This window comes from Hyla sarda, chromosome 1 (assembly GCF_029499605.1).
Source record: "Hyla sarda isolate aHylSar1 chromosome 1, aHylSar1.hap1, whole genome shotgun sequence".
Taxonomy (NCBI): Eukaryota; Metazoa; Chordata; class Amphibia; order Anura; family Hylidae; genus Hyla; species Hyla sarda.
In genome coordinates this window covers 561,659,818-561,677,270 of record NC_079189.1, presented here as the reverse complement: position 1 = coordinate 561,677,270, position 17,453 = coordinate 561,659,818, and the positions used below count along the sequence as shown (strand labels likewise).

At 41.2% G+C, this 17,453-nt stretch overlaps 1 protein-coding gene and 1 long non-coding RNA gene across 19 annotated transcripts in view; one reads left to right on the top strand and one right to left on the bottom strand.

Annotated features, from left to right (window-relative positions):
- Positions 1-17,453, top strand: part of CELF4 (CUGBP Elav-like family member 4) — a 1,140,249-nt gene that overhangs the window by 336,073 nt on the left and 786,723 nt on the right. The gene's annotated exons all lie outside the window — the stretch shown is intronic.
- Positions 2,279-17,453, bottom strand: part of LOC130293815 (uncharacterized) — a 56,313-nt gene continuing 41,138 nt past the window's right edge. For both annotated transcript variants that reach the window (XR_008848304.1, XR_008848305.1), the window contains 2 exons: positions 3,995-4,263; positions 2,279-2,749 (listed from right to left, as the gene is read on the bottom strand). This is a non-coding gene — a long non-coding RNA (uncharacterized LOC130293815). The remainder of the gene's footprint in view (positions 2,750-3,994; positions 4,264-17,453) is intronic.

The following is a 17,453-nucleotide window of genomic DNA, read 5'->3' as shown; positions in this document are numbered from 1 at the left end:
CCACTAAGTGATTACAAAAAGACAAATATAGAATAAAAAAAACTCCAGGCAGAGTATTGCACAATCATGTTTGGTTCTCAGAGCTGGTCATCTCACATCTCTCACCTGAGGATATATCAAGCCAGGAGGAAAGATATGGAAGAATGTATCTCTATATAATCTAAATGTACCATGGTCTGGTGAGAATTGTTACGTAGTTTGGTTTGAATTTCTACCTGGAAAGCAATTTGAGCCTTGCCCATCAAAAGAACAAAATAGATCCATTGGACTGTCAAAAAGTTGTTCTTGTTCAGAACATTTGCTTGGGTATTGGTGGTCCAATACTGGTTTGACCTTTGATGGAACCTCCAATGGAAAAACTTTATTGGTTATACTCATCATGTAGGATGTCCAATATATCCTGGTTCAATGCACTCTCAACCTGAAATGTTAATATTTATTGCCAAGTTAAGTATATTAGGAGCCAACAATGATTTCTCCTGCTGTCAACCTATTCTTATATGTATTGTCTTTCCAAAATCTGGTAGCCTTCTTTAGGCAATCACCATGGAGACATAGAAATCCTTATATGAAAGCTAAGTACAAAAGATATCTTCACTTTCCGTTAAGTGGTTCCATCTGTGTGGATGGTCCCAAAGTCTAAAGTGTATAAGTGCTTGAGCTGTCAGGAGATGTAGGCACCTGGGAACAAGAGGCAGGAGATACACACATTAAGGTCACACTCATTGCCATCAAAGCACTTCCCAAATAAGATGCGAAAAGCACTTAAAAGCTTCTTAAACTGTTGCATGTAGCCAACAAGGAACTTAACGCCAAAGCAGAGAAAAGCTTGTTTTCTTATACAGCTGTCACTTGCTGTACAGCTGAGGAACATCAAAACCAATAATAAGAGGTATTAATAGAAAAGGTTCTGTAGTGGTAGACGAAAGAGAATAAATATGGAAATTTCATATGACATAATCTAATGAGGTTTAAAGGGGTACTCCATCCCAGACATCTTATGATGCAGGGTGGAGGCTTGAGACGTCATGAGCATGGCCTGCCTGTGATGTCATGAGCCTCCTGCGCTGTACTCAACCCTCTAAACGAATGCCAGGTACAGCAGGGAGATCGTGGGGGTCGCCAACGGCAGGACCTCTGCGATCAGACATCTTATCCACTATCCTTTGCATAAGGGATAAGATGTCTAGAGGCGGAGTACCCCTTTAATTAAAGTGAATGTTTTTGAATTATTACATTTATTTATTGAATAACATAGGGGGACAATTGGTCACCCATGATACCCAGTAATGCAAATAGCATAGGTGTGCATGAAAATCCTATGGTGTCCTCAAGTGAACTTCTTTATACCTCTTCCTCGCTGTGGGGAACAGTGATCTTATGATGTCAATGCATGCCCATCAACACTGTAACTGCATTACAGGGAAGAGTTAAATGTCAATCTAGAGCAAAGTGTAGAGAAAACATCTCTTTTCTTAGAGACCTGTGAGCAAATGTGAGGAGTTATTCGTACAATAGTCTCAATGCACAAAATAACTAGTGCAGGAACATGTCTAGAAGATGTCTAGAAGAGTCATCCTCTTTCTCCTCCATTGGAATAATGAATTCAGCAAAATTGTGTTCATGGAGGGGAGTTTCTCAAAGTTTTTTTGGTCTTTCTAGCCACAGGTCAGTGGTCGTCTGGTGTAAGGACTTGTTTTGGTTTAAGCTCAATCAACCTATAGATATATCCTTACCTTTATTCTTAGCTGGACATATCTCAAATGGTGTTAGATGTCCAGCTTAAAGGGGTACTCTGCCCCTAGACATCTTTTCCCCTTTCCAAAGTATAGGGAATAAAATGTCTGATCACGGGGGTCCTGCCACTGGGGACCCCTGTGATCTCTCCTGCAGCATCCCCGTTTCTCAGCTGCACAGAGTGAGGATCGCTCTATGGCTGATGACAGGCGATGCAGGGGAGAGAGTATGGTGACGTCACGGCTCTGCCCTCTCAGTGCAAGTCTATGGGAGGGGGCAGGGCGTGACGTCACGATGAAACGGAGCCATGACGTCACGATACTCTGTCCCCTGCATCGCCCATCATCAGCCACAGACTGATCGTCGCTCTGTGCAGCTGAAAAATGGGGGTGCTGCATGGAGCGGGTGCTGCATGGAATGGGGTTGCTGCCCAGCAGCGGGATCCCCGCGATCAGACATCTTTTCCCCTATCCTTTAGATACGGGATAAGATGTCTAGGGGCGAAATACTCCTTTAACTGCATTTAGAAACAGGGTCAAAGGATGGCAGAGGGTGGATAAGCATTGCAAGGGCCCCAAAGCTGGTGTGTTGCTCCACCTTATAAATAGGATTTCTACACTAAAAGAGCTATGAACAGTGTAAACTTCTAAAATGAGATGGGGACACAGAAAGAGGTGTCCTTGAGCGGGTTAATTTATTTCTAGATTTTAAGCCTTAAACCTCCAATATGTTAATGCCTAGAGAGGGTTGTATATCGTATGCAGTAAGAGCAACAGAATTATTAGCTGCTCTAATTACAAACAGTTAAAAGTGGAAAGGATAGGCCAGAAAGGCAAAAGGGTAAAAAACAGATTACCCTAAAAGCAATCCAGATGTTTGTTCTGTAAAGTTCCTCCTCTGGTGCCGGAGTTAATATGTGATAGGCAATTACCGGGAACAGATTTTCATCCGCACCGTCTTCCTGTCCAGCATGTTCTTCACCTGTTACTCGGCAGATTAATGAATTTGCAGCCTGTAGAGGACAATATGTCTGTGATTCATAACACTGCTATCTGTACACTGTCACCAAGCGCTATTTCACATCAGTAATTTCTGCTGTTGATCCGAAAAGTAAGAGCTTATGTACTTTATTTAAGTAGTAATTCTGATTATGACATTTTATTGCAACCATTAGGAAGTATTTTTTATGTTGTACGTTGTACATTATGATGGTAAAGTTAACTGAATAGACTGGTCATAATGGATAGATAGATAGATAGATAGATAGATATGAACTAGATAGATAGATACATAGGTTAGATGGAATAGAGAGCTATAGATCATTGATATATGAATAGATAGGTCATAGATAGATAATAGATAAATAGATAAATGGATAAATCGATTTTCTAACATGTAATCCTTACAATCATAACCATTAAGTTCATCTCTGGCTTACGCCTTTGTCATCTTATATATCACTCATGCACATTAATTGTCCCCATATACAACAACATATAAAATATAATGGGAAGGACAAATATATTTTCCCAGGGTAAAAAAGCCAATGTGTTTCACAAAATTCTCTGTGAATATTTCCATTGATTTATTCTTCAGTAGAAATTGTCTGCAGTAGAGTATGAAAATACATCTGTCACAGGCAGTCTACGGGTAGCTGGTCCACAGGGCCATGTTTCAGCTACCGCGCGGCACAAGCCGTGTGATGAAATATCTTCTTCTTTCTGCCTTCATACATCTCCAATTTACTCATTTGTAGACAGCGAGGCTTCCTAAACCTTAAGAGACATTGCTAACCTGTCTTCAGAAAGCACTGCTATGTCATGCTCTGTGCCAACCGCGCCAATCAGACCAGGAAAGTGTCGAAAAGAAACTGTGAAAATGATCAATGTAGAGGAGAAAGACATCCAAGGGCCATGGTTAGTGGCTTAGAAAATGAATTACATACAAGGGGATTTAGCGCACCTCTATGGTACGTCCTTCATGCATGGTGTAATGCTTGTATAAGGAAGACATATTAGGGACACCAAGACAAAACACAACCATACTGTGGGACATGTAGCCATTCAACCATTTTTTAGGAGCGCCAATTAACATCGTTAGTGATCAGCTAGAACCTGATTGGAAACTTTGCTTTATGATTATACCTGACTTTTTTTTTTTTTTTTTGCTGCCTCTACAGGTCAATAAAGGTATAGCAGTCTATTATAGAAAATAAAACCCAACAAAAACAAGCAACAAAAAGAAAGGGCATACATACCTGCTGTTAGCAGCAGACAGCTGTATACATCTTCATGGAGTTTGTATGTTCTTCTAATGGTGTCCTGGGTTTGAGTTAGAACGAGGACAAATTCTGCATGGGGTTTGTATGTTCTTCCCATGCTTGCATATGTTTAGAAGAAGAGCTCATTTTCCAAAATCTTTGGGGTCTGATTTGGTCTAGTCAGCTGTTGAATTCAATTCCAAATTGGATTCCGAAATGTATTTTAAAGTATCCTGCTGCCTTACGAGACATATTACTTCAGCATACTGCAACACAAAAAGCATGTACAAAATAGTACAATGAGCAGCTGTACACAGTCGCTTGGCTTAGTGCAAAGCGTTCAACTGCATAAATATAGTGAACATAAAAAGTACTTCATACTGCATTGCTGTTTACCTCCAGGCTGCTTAGTGTACAGGAGCAGGGACTCTTGTCTTTGACAAGCATCCCTGCTCCTATAGGCGCAAAGATGCAACTACCCAAAAGATGCAATACTTATTTTGGATGGAAATTCAGAAAGAAATATTAGTTTCAAATCAATTCACACATTTCTAATTTCTATTGCTACTGTGGTTTCTTCCCACACTTCATGAGCTATGACTAGGCTGTGACTAGATAAAGATTGATGTAAGCTCAGCCATTCTCTGTACAGGGCTGTGGAATATGTTGGCACTATATAAAGAACAGAAACAAATAAGCCCAGAAAACTGATAAAAATTCCTTTATTTTTATAGCACCCACATATTAAACATCCTACATAGTTAGTCTTCACTTACTTGGTCCTTGTCCCCATTGGGCCTTACAATTTAAATTCACCTACTAGTATGTTTTTGGAGTGTGGGAGAGATTAAGCCCACAAAAATACAGGGAGAACATACAAACTCTGTCATATCATTGGTGGAATTTGAACCCAACAATAGTATTAACCACTGAGCGACTGTCATGCCCAATGCATGTGTAGGTGAACCTGTCCTATAATGAATACCCAGAGTACCCAGCATTATATCCAGGGCAGATACCTGTTATGTATATTGCCGGCAGTCATGCTCTTTTGAGCCATTGCACGCATTTCTGGTGCTCTCCTTTATTGATTTGAAGCAGTAAAACAGTTCTAGGTTTAGCACCTTATATGCCTTCCCTTGTTGGCTTTATGTTAATATCTTTTTGATCACACCTCTATGTACAACATAAAGATGTCATTATATTGTAAGTCGCTTCCTTTTAGTAGTTGATAAGATGTTAAATCACACTAACAACTCTCAGGGGAAGAGACATATAAAAGGTTGTATTTAGCTTTTTAGCTAAGTGTCAGCCATTTACAGCTCAGCAAACCTTCACTCCTTGCCTGGAGTCTTATGTGGCTTTCTGCCCCTTCACCACATTAAGATTGTACACTTTACCGAAGGTCAGGTTACAGTTTCAATAGTCTCGGCAAAGTCATTGACTAAAAGTTGGAACCTAATAATGTTGCATGTTCTCATGGTCCGCAGTCATGTCTCAATTCCAGACTGTGTGGTTGCAACCGGTCAACCTAGGATTTGTGTTCCTGCACTATCATAGCTATAGTGTCATCTATCCTCTAAATGGCACCTAACCCATGTTTTATATTATTCTGTGGACCCTTTCCATTATCTACCCTTATTTTCTTAACTCTCTGTTGCATGTAAGTCTTTCCTGTACATCTGTCATTCTCTATATAAGCCTAGAAGCCTGGGATAGGATGATATTTATTGTACTCCTTGTAAGGCTAGGTTCACACTGCCCCAACCCATCCTTGGTCTGTTCGGCTCCTAGAACAGGTCAGAGCACAACTGACACCAATGGGCCCAAAGGAACTTACTGACTTGAATGGGGACCATATATATATATATATATATATATATATATATATATATATATATATATATATATATATATATGTGGTAATAACAGAATTCAAAGAATATCCGCACTCACCGCACAGAAAGTGACTCGATGCTCCTAGTTAGAAGTGCCAATGGACCCGGGTGTCAGACCATGCATATCCATCAGATAGCGAGGCTAAGCCCGGGTGTCAGACCATGCATAGCGATCAGATAGCGAGGCTAAGCCTTGCTATCTGAGCACTATGCATGGTCTGACACCCGGGTCCATCAGCGTCTCTAACTAGGAGCATCCAGTCGCTTTCTGTGCGGTGAGTGCGGATATTCTTTGTATTCTGTTATTACCACTTATTGATACATATCTATTTCGATACTTGCTTCCAGCACCACCGCTGACTTGATTGATAGTATTCCATTGCTGCACAGACATCTACATGCTAGTGACCTGAGAGGAGTTAACCCGTGAGCTACCTTGATTGCTGATAGTGCCATCCTGCATATCTACCTACACTTGTATATATATATATATATATATATATATATATATATATATATATATACAAAATCTTTACCAGATATACAACAAGTCAACAGTTGAAGTGGGTGCACCCTTTTCAGGGCGGAATCTCCTGTGTTATGTAGGAAAAGCAAGCAGGGTCCAGATCCTTGGGGCAATTTACCCTTGTACAACCTCATTGCTATACATTTCTGTAGTGATCCTCCCCCAATGTTTGGAGCCCAATGATATAAGTAGTGGAAAAACACATCCGAAAAATGTACATCCATCCATCCTCGTGTCTTTAAAGGGGTACTCTGCTGCTGAGCGTTTGGAACAAACTGGTCCGAACACTGGAGCCGGCGCCGGGAGCTTGTGACATCATAACCCCGCCCCCTCATGATGTCACGCCCCACCCCCTGAATGCAAGTCTGTGGGAGGGAGCGTGACAGCTGTCTCGCCCCCTCCCATAGACTTGCATTGAGGGGGCGGGGTGTGACATCATGAAGGGACGAGCCTATAAAGTAACGAGCCGACGCCGGCTCCAGTGTTCATAACAGTTTGTTCCAAACACTAAGCATCGGAGTTCCCCTTTAAAAATGGCAGTACCCCCTCCCCTTTACTTTGTGTCTGTTTTGAATTCTCTATAAACATTGCGATTCTTTTTGAATCTCATGGAAAAACTTTTGGATCTTTTTTATATTTTAATGTTTGATTGATTGATTTATTTATTGTATTTTTTTCCTATAATCCTATTTACTAATCATATACAGTACCAAGTTGTAAACAATGCATAACCATATAACAAAATTCCCAAAGGATTTTCTTCTTCAGGCTGATAAAAAAAATCTATGGGTCTTCTTGAACAATCTTTTACGTGGGTTATAACACAGCACAGAACCTTATTTATTTATTTTTGCATTTGCCAAGGATTTTCTCTGGCCTGTTATTTTTGGATAGGACAATAGGAGGGCTGGATTTCGCAGTGTGAGTGATATCATTTCATGCTGTATCTCTCAGTACGAGGGTGTCGCCAATTACAGTTGCGAAAAATCTGAAATACTAAGCGAGGCAGCATGCAACCAGGGGAAGAAAGCAGTCACTCGTAGTCTGCCGGAATATTGCTCCTTTCAACAAAGCCATCTATCCAATTGCGCCGGCAAATTGGAAGGCACATCACATGTTCTCCCAGTCTAATGATGATGTAAGGTAGCCCTTAGCTGCCTTCAAGCAACTGCTGAGAGTTTGCACAGTTTACAGAAGTAACATAAAAAAAAACTTCCCAGAATCCTTCATGTCACCTACCAAGGGCACGTTTTCTCCCTTTCAATCTTCCCACCGCTCCCCTAATCACCTCTGTGCATTGACTTGTCTTCTCCTGGGCCATCGTCCGGGTCTATTTTATTTCTCATCCCTAGGGAAACTTCTTAATAAACAATTGTAATTATTATAACCCCCCCCCCCTTAACCTCTGGGGCAATTACTGGCTGCTCTATGCTTGGGGGGGGGGGGGGGGTTACTGTATATATTGGTGAAACAATATACCATGAGCTTTAAGATCTTCCCCTTTCTTTAGGAGAGAAAAAAAATCTATAAAATAAAGCCAAGAGTGGGAGATTTTCAATGCTGCCTTTGCTTTTTTTGTGTGTAATTTGCTTCACATTTTGTGAAAAAGTGTCTCGTTGTTAACACCACAAGCACCATTTCTTTAAAGAGGCGTGGCCTTAGGTGGGGTTTAAATGGTTGGAAAAATGTATAATATGCGCCTAAAAGAATACTTGGCATTATTGACAAAATAGAATTTTTTTTTTTACTTAAAATAACATTATATCCTAAATTTTGATTTATATTCTTTATACTGCTACATTGTCACAGACAAGGGCGGAATGCAACTTGCATCATGCAAATCCCACCGTGCACATTACACAACAGGCATTCTAGTATATCCGCTAACCAGCATACCCCTAAATATTATTTATTTATAAAACAAATACAACATAAATAATAAATAAATAAATACAATGTAATACTCTGTCAGAAGCTGTTTATGCGATATGTAACCACCTTGTGGTTGTGATGTCAATTGCATCCTGTCGAGGATTCATATTGTTACAATATTGTATTGAATTTTTAACCCTTGACTAAATTTAAGGAAAAATATAAATAAATAACTAGACTAAACCATTATCATATCCTCACTCCTTTTGTCTCCAGGCCTTTCCCCTGTTTTCCTTCCACCAACCGAGGCCTCTCCGATCTCATTTGTATGCTCTTTGACTGCGCGCACATTTTGGGTTTTCTGTCATGTGCGGTGCTTTCAGAGTAGAATCTGTCAAGCTGTCAGCAGCATTGGGCAATTATATTACTGTTGTCAAAATACAACAGTGACTGCTTCTCCCTCATCGAACATCAAGGCAATTATTACTCTCAATGTCAGAATCATAAATTAGCAATGGTACACGCCATTAATATTTGCATGCAGCCCGTCCCGGCCGCCACTTGTTAACCCCCTCCCACCAAGTCGCAGGGGTTAATTGTGCTGCTCCAGTCCCACCAAGAAGTGAATTTATGATGTCTGAGGTAATGTGTTACAATGACTGGTTACTTAGCTGTTCTGCCCTTCAGTACCCAGGAGCATAGCAACATATCACTTCCTTACACCGCCGCTTGGCAAATCAGATGTGGATGCAGACGTTGTTGCTTGGGACATTTTTCAAAGTTTCCAGACCGCAGTCAAATAAATCAGAAATTTTAATAATTATGCTGTTGTATGGTGTCCGCTGCCCGGGCGTGTTTCGAGATGTGCCATATGTTAATACAGATCTTCAGTTTGTCCCCTAAAAGGGTAAATGCATATAAAAGGCAGATATATAAGCAGCACTAATCTTACCAAAGCCTTTAAATGTGCGGCTGAGGTTTAATAAAAGCTTTTTCTATGATCTGGTATCCTTGGAAAAAACAAATGAGATTTTTCCTGATAGGTCTACAAAGGATATGAACACACAGAAATACTATAGTGGCAGGATATGAAAGATAGATAGATAATATAGATAGATAGATAGATAGATATGAGCTAGATAAATAGCTAGATAGATAGATATAAGATAGATAGATAGATAGATTAGATAAATAGATATAAGATAGATAGATAGGAGATAGATCGATAGATATGAGATAGATAGATATGAGATAGATAGATATGAGCTAGATAGATAGATAGATAGATATGAGATAGATAGATAGATAGATATGAGATAGATAGATAGCGAGTTAGATAGAATTACATTGACATTTTTGCTTTCTTTTTTTAAAACAATCAGAACATTTCCCTAGATTCTCCCTCCGCACATAGACAAATATTGTTTTAATGATAATATAATTTCTTCTTCATTACCGTCACCTCGCACAGTTCACATGACGACAAGGGGTGATCTAGACAGACGGCGCCTGGAAAGCATGTGATCTGTCCCTTCATGTGTAATGCGTGTCACTGCCATCTCCATGGTCTTACATATTTAAAGGGGGTCGACATAAAACATCCCTTCCCCTCCAATGTGTCTCTACTGGCGAGACGAGCATTAAACCATCCCCATGTATGGCATTAAATCAAACAGTCGAGCCAAGGTGAAGACGTCTGGCGGCTCAGGGGTGACACTATGCTAATGAGAAATACAACTTAAAAAAAAAATAACTCCAGCAGGAGGGCCGTCCTCTAGCAAATGCTTTTAAGAATCCAGATGCAAAAGTGAGACATGGAAAGTATGAATCAACAGGCATAAAGGAAGCGCAGGGAATGAGTCATCTGCTGAGTGAATTCCATTCATTAGCATAAGGTCACCCAACGCTTGTCTTTGTAAGAACAATTTTATCTCCCCCCCCTCGTCTTCCAATGACCTTCTTAAGAGTAGCTGTAAAGGTAGAGGAGGTATACACTTCACTATGGGCTTCTTTAAGATGGCTGGTGTCTCTATTGTTGCTGGGCAAGGAGTCTACTGTATTGTGGCCTGGTGCGTGAAATGAAGTCCCTACTAATGTGTTAAATAGACTATATCAGTGAAGGACAATTCAAGTCTATCGACAAAGTAAGGATGCGGCCAACCTCAGAGGTGTAAGAAGTTTACTTGGCTACTTTTAGAGCCGTGAAAGTCATTGATGGTCACTGGCCTCGATATCTCTACCAAGGGAGGGGGGAGGCAGGCAGAATCGAAAATTGAAAATCAATCGTACTCTAGTTATCCTTGACGATATCTGATTCCTGGTCAATAAATGGCAGAAGGAATACAAATTGACGTAGCACTCTCATGATGATGATGATTAACTGTACATCTCAGTGCAAAACATCAGGTACGTGAAGACTGAAACAAACAAGGGCTCCTCCAAACTCGGAGTGGCGATGACTCCATTTCCTGTTTCCTACTGGGTCAGCGTTTTGTCCACATGGTGGAGTGTGTTCGCTGGCCAGTAGCCTATTTGGCTTTCTTATTAATGGCTACTCCTTTTGTGAAGTGGGGTGTCCAGTTTGTTTATCTTGTGTCCAGTGTGAATACTGTCCTATATTTATATCCTGTTTGGTTGATCTGATCTTTGTCCTATATACTTGTACCTATTTGTGAGCAATTTTTTTTTTGTTCCTGATCAGTTTGCCTGTTTATATTCTGCCCTGTTAGTATTTGTATCCTGTCTTGTATATCTGGTTGTCTAGTAGTTTTCCATTTCTGGTCTGTGACCAAATTTATGTGTATGTGTGTTTTTACTCCACTGCACTTAAGCGCAGGAAGGGACCGGCGCCCAGTTTTCGATCCATCGTTTAGGATGGATGGGCAAGTAGGCAGGGAGAGTGGTTTCAGGATCAATTTAGGGCTTACTCTCCCTGTCTCCCCCAGTTGGTCCTGACAACAGTTTAAAGATGGCCATAAACTTGCAATAGCTGTGTGCCAAACATTCCTTTGGCCGGCAGCTACCGATCCCTCCATACACAACGTTGGCTTGTCCAAACATTTATGCGTTCTGTATGTAAGACCCCTTACAGACTGCCGCAGTATAACAATATAATCTGACTGGGTATAATTGTGAGACCCCCAAACACCTTAGCTGTTCAGCCAGTCTTGTCAAAATTGGTGGCTTTGGTCAACTTTTTTTTATAAAAGTTAATCCTTTTTCAAATTTTAGGATCACTTTAGGACACTGATGTTGGGTCTATAAAGATGTGCCTTCTCCACCCCAACAGAAGATCTTGGAGGAAAGAAGCATCGGGCATGTTGGCTTTTAATGTCTAATCCTTTTGATCTCAAGGGCCACAAGCTGCTGAATCTGGCAGTTGCATATACCCCTATCCACATTGAGAAAACATGCATGCTTCGCCAATCTGAGCACACATTTGTATAAGGAGGATAGGAGGTGAAGGTCTTTCAAATGCCCATTGGGCCAACACATATTGCAGGTGTTTGGTCACCTTAAAGGGGTACTCCGCTGCTCAGCGTTTGGAACAAACTGTTCCGAACGCTGGAGCTGGTGCCGGGAGCTCGTGATGTCATAGCCCTGCCCCCTCATGACATCACACCCCGCCCCGTCAATGAGGGTCTATGGGTGGGGGCGTGGCAGCTGTCACCCCCCCCCCCCCCCATAGATTTGCATTGATGGGGCAGGGCATGATGTCATGAGGGGGCAGGGCTATGACTTGCAATGAGGGGGCGGGGCTATGACATCACGAGCTCCCGGCTCCAGCGTTCGGAACAGTTTGTTCCAAATGCTGAGCAGGGAGTACCCCTTTAAGGGGAGGTTTAGTCTTGGTTGACTCATCTGAGTTAAACAGGAGGATCCTATTTCTATTGTTCATATGGATTGTATATCATAATGCAGCCTGCAGCCTATTTACATGTGGACACCCAAACAATCTTGTTAGCATTTGAATGCCTATGGGCAGTTTTTAAGATTTTGAGACAGTTTTTTAAGCCAAAACAAAAAATAGATGAAAGTGAAAAGAGAATTGAATATTTGTTTCTTATATATATATTCTTATTCCTTCTGTTATTTGCTCTTTGCTTTGGCTTCAAAACTGTATTACAAACCTCATCAAAACACCAAATGCAAAAGCCGCCTTAGGCTAGGGTTTTGCCAAGACTTTTTATTACACTACTGATTGACTATAACTATTGAGCTCCAGTTGCAGTCCGGGGCATCTTTTGAGCTGCATGCAATGTTGTGGACTGCAGCCGTCACTCAATAGTTAAAATCAATCAGTAGCGCTACGGAAAGTCTCAGCGTAATCCTAGCTTAAGGCTTATGCTCTCAGGAGATAAATATATGTAAATGTAATGTCTGGCAGGAGGTATTAAGGTGTTAATGATCCAACCCAGCCCTCAGACCATTCATAGCAGAACACCTGTAAAGGCATGTAAGAGGGAAAGTTTATTTAAAGACCACTTTTTTTTGGGTGGTCTTTATATTAAACAGATTAAAGAGATGATGATACAAGGAGTGCCCCCTGATTGAATTTTAGAAAAAATTAACTTATTGGCAGCAACTCCAGCGGATTCAGATGGAGCCGTGTAAAACATACAGCCATTTTATTAAAATAACTAGCTGGTGCTGCCCAGAACCTCTTTGATTCCACTTGGCTTATACCTGTACATTTTACTGGAGACATCTTCCCACCTTAAAATAATCAATTAATAATTAACTAATCAATCATTAAATCAATGCCATTTCAGGAAATACAGAAGTGGCATCCGCTACTTCTCTTCATGTCGCCAATATGGGTGCTTCATCAGACAGATAATCTCTTCAGATGATTGGAAAAACTGGGGGAGTACTGTGAGCCCTGTCCTGTGTTCTGCCTGCTACCCAGCTTTCCCAGTCTCCTGAACAGAGTATCTGTCTGGAAAAGCAGCCATATCGGAGCTCTTTAGGAGACTGGGAAAGCAGAGTGACATGCATATTGCATGCCATTCAGCTTTCCCAGTCTCCTGAAGCCCCAGCAGCAACAAGCTACTTGTCCTCCCTACGCTCCTCACAGCAGCAGCACAGCCATGCCTGTTCCTTGCCCCTACATTGATGTCTTCTCTCCCACTCACTCTTCTCTCAGCCCGCAATAAATATTCTCTCCCTGCCCCAGCTGTTCTCTGCACCTGCCTGCCAGACAGTTAAATCATACTTTATCATGGGACTTCCGTTACATCTCCTGACCTCATTACTTTTGGGCTGTGGAGATTGTAGGTATCATGACATCCCTAAACTTTACTATATTTTTATTTGACATGTAATAAATCTTCTCTTCCCGCCTTGCCTGTCCCCTCTCCCTGCCCTCGCACTAGCCGTTTTCTGCACCTGCCTGTCCGACAGTTAACTCATACTTTACCATAAGACTTCCGGTACATCTCCTGATCACATTACTCTTGGGCTATGGAGATTGTTGGTATCGGGACATCCCTAAAATGTACTATATTTCTATTTGACAATTAATGTGTAACAGGTTTATTCGTAATATCTCCAGCCGTTTGGAAGTTATGTCGGAACATACATATATACACATATGTTGAGATGTCAAGGCTCAACAATGGCCATTGTGATGACCCAAACATTGCCTTCATCTTTTTATGGATATATAAAAAGGACTTGAGGACGGCCACGTGAGGTGGTTGAAACGTCGCTATTGCATTTTGGGGATAAATAAAAGTCACTATTCTTCACTACGCTGGAGTGCTGCTGCGTTTACTTGGTTGCTGTATCTAATCGGGGCCCGAGGACCAGGGCCCATCCACAGCCTGCACCCACTGCACCTAGTTCAACTTGAGAGTGCTGCTCCACCTGCTTCTATATATATATATATATATATATATATATATATATATATATATATATATACAAATATATATATATAGATAGATAGATAGATAGATAGATAGGTAGATAGATACATGCATTGTTCAATCAACGCCAGCTTGCTGATGGTTTCCAACCGTAGCACAAGTGAAAACATATAATTAAAAAAGATAGTAGGTTTGACATTTCTCAGACTAAGGCTATGTTCACACAATGGAGATTCCACAGAAGCAGAGTCCCATTGATTTCAATGAGAGTCTACTGCATTGTTCATATAGCAGAATTTCTGCGCCAGAAATTCAAATTCTGGTGTCCGCAGGAAGAAAAGATATTTCTATTCTTTCTGCAAACTTCACACGGAAATGCCTTGCCGTCTATAAGACAACGCCTTTCCGAGCATTCCTAGGGCCGGCGCTCCGCTTTCTGGTTAGTGTCTGCACAGAGATTTTCCATGCGGACATTAGCCCATGTGAACATAGCCTAAAACAACACGAGGCTATGCAGGGTTCTACACAATTTACATAATCCAAGCAATTCTCCAGAACAGTTTTGTTTAACAAAAAGAGGCTCCTGCCTTCCGGCACCCCAGGGGTTAAGAAATTAGTTGTCGCAGAGCCTGGGCTGTAAACGTATACTTGAAGTTCTCCGGTGAAACATCTTCCGTGGATTTCTCTCTACGATGTTGTATCAGAAAACAACTCCCACGGGAGAGATCCTTTTTGTGAAGTATACAGTCCGTTCGTATTACCTGGAGCACAAAACAGTGGAAAACTAATATTGTGCCAGGTATGTAGCTATGCTTCACTGCACAGTTAGATATCGGGCATTAAAAGGCAGCGTTTGCAATTAGACAGCCTTAGTGCAGAAAGGAAGCCTCACCGAGCGTCTTCCGCAGTAAATTGCTATGCTGTACCATGGTGAATTATCCCTTAGGAGAGCTTCTGTGCTCAGGGCCGTACTAACTTAATTCTTTGTTTTACAGCTGTTGTGCAGAAAATTATATTGGATTTTAACAAAAGGCCATGCGGTAGGGCTTCACAGTCTCTGCCGTAGCTGACAACTGCGATGTCTGCAAGCTTTAATACATGAAGGCTGTAATAAAAGCTAGAGTTCTTCTTAATAGCGTCTCACTCCTGCAGCGTTACCCAACCAGGGTGCCCCAAGCTGTTGCAAAACTACAACTCTCAGCATGTTCGGACAGCCTTTAAAAAGTCATACCTCCTATGTGTTTCTCCCTATAGGCTGTTGTAGAAAAGGGTTCCTCAGGGGGTATAGATCATAAAAGGCAGCACCTCAGGTTATGGGATCTGATACATATGATGACATGTACCAACCTAAACTGGGTATTCTGGGTATTCACATAGGATAAACAACTCTTGATGGAGGATCACAACGTAAACAAGTCATCTTTATACATAAAAATGTTGGGATATATTGAGATGAGAGGAAAGGTAAGAAAGGAAACACAGATGTTAGTTAAATTAACCTCTTCTTTTTTACTGTCTAACTTTAAATGGGGTAATGTGGAGATCGCTGGCATGGGGAGCCCTATAAGCCAAGCAATGCTTTGTGTGAAAAGGGTTATGCAAATTAGCTTTTCACCAGAAGGCATGGCTCATTTATAAGTGAGATATTACAGGATAGCCACCGCCAATAGGGGGATTTTATTTCTTCTGTAAGGCATCTATTGTACATAGTCACAGTTTGACTACATTCTGCACGTTAAAGTAAATTGGCCTACCAGGGACACTTCTGTTTTTCAGTATCACTTTTTGCTGATGAATGCCCAAAAATGTCATGTAAATGGGGCCTAAATGGTAAGGGGTCCTGAACTAGCAAATCTCTAATGTCTATCAATTTCCTTGTACACATTCAGTTCCATGGCTTCCCAATTCCTTTACTCAGATGTCTCCTTACTTTTACTCTTGGTTCTGCATATCCCAAGAGATGACCAACTTAAAAAAAATAAAAATAAAACAAAACATGAATTTACATTACTCCATCAGGAGAGGTTTATACTATTTTTGTCTATATTTCATCAACCGGTGGTCATGATGTAAATTGCAGCCTGCTGAGGTTTTTGCTATTGTGTTGAGATATTGTATTAAAGGAGTAGTCTACTGGAAAGTGACTTCAGTTTGTTGTGTTCGGGCTGCGGAAAAAAAAAGGCGCAAAAAAGGCGCAAAGCCACTGAAAAGTCTCTAAAACTACACCAGCCCAGACTTGGCTTAGCTTTTTTTGCATGTGAAGAGAGAAATTTCAGAAAATGTGACCTGCACAAAATGTATCAAATGCTCTGTGACCATTTAAACCCTTAACGACGAAGGACGTATATGTACATCCTCCGCCGGCTCCCGCGATATGCCGCGGGTTCACGCGGTGTCCCCTCGTCATATCGGGTCAGTCCCAGCAGCTACCAATGGCCAGGATCCGCGGCTAATACAGGACATCACCGATCGCGGTGATGCCCTGTATTAACCCTTCAGATGCGGCGATCAAAGCTGACCGCCGCGTCTGAAATGAAAGTGAAAGTAACTCGGCTGCTCAGTCTGGCTGTTCGGGACTGCCGCGGTGAAATCGCGGCGTCCCGAACAGCTTACAGGACACCGGGAGGGCCCTTACCTGCCTCCTCGATGTCCAATCGACGAATGACTGCTCCGTGAATGAGATCCAGGCAGGAGCAGTCAAGCGCCGATAACACTGATCACAGACGTGTTAATACACGCCAGTGATCAGCATGAGATATCAGTGTGTGCAGTGTTATAGGTCCCTTCCCTAATAAAAGTTTGAATCACCCCCCTTTTCCCATAAAAAAATAAATAAAACAGTGTAAATAAAAATAAAAATAAACATATGTGGTATCGCCACATGTGGAAATGTCCGAACTATAAAAATATATCGTTAATTAAACGGTCAATGGAGTACACGTAAAAAAAATCCAAAAACCAAAAAAGCATATTTTTGGTCACTTTTTATACCATTAAAAAATGAATGAAAAGTGATCAACAAGTCTGATCAAAACGAAAATGGTACCAATAAAAACTTCCAATCACGGTGCGAAATGAGTCCTCATACCGCCCTGTACGTGGAAAAATAAAAAAGTTATAGGGGTCAAAAGAGGACATTTTTAAACGTATAAATTTTCCTGCATGTAGTTATGATTTTTTTCTGAAGTACGACAATATCCAACCTATATAAGTAGGGTATCATTTTAACCATATGGACCTACAGAATAATGATAAGGTATCATTTTTACAGAAATTTGCACTGCGTAGAA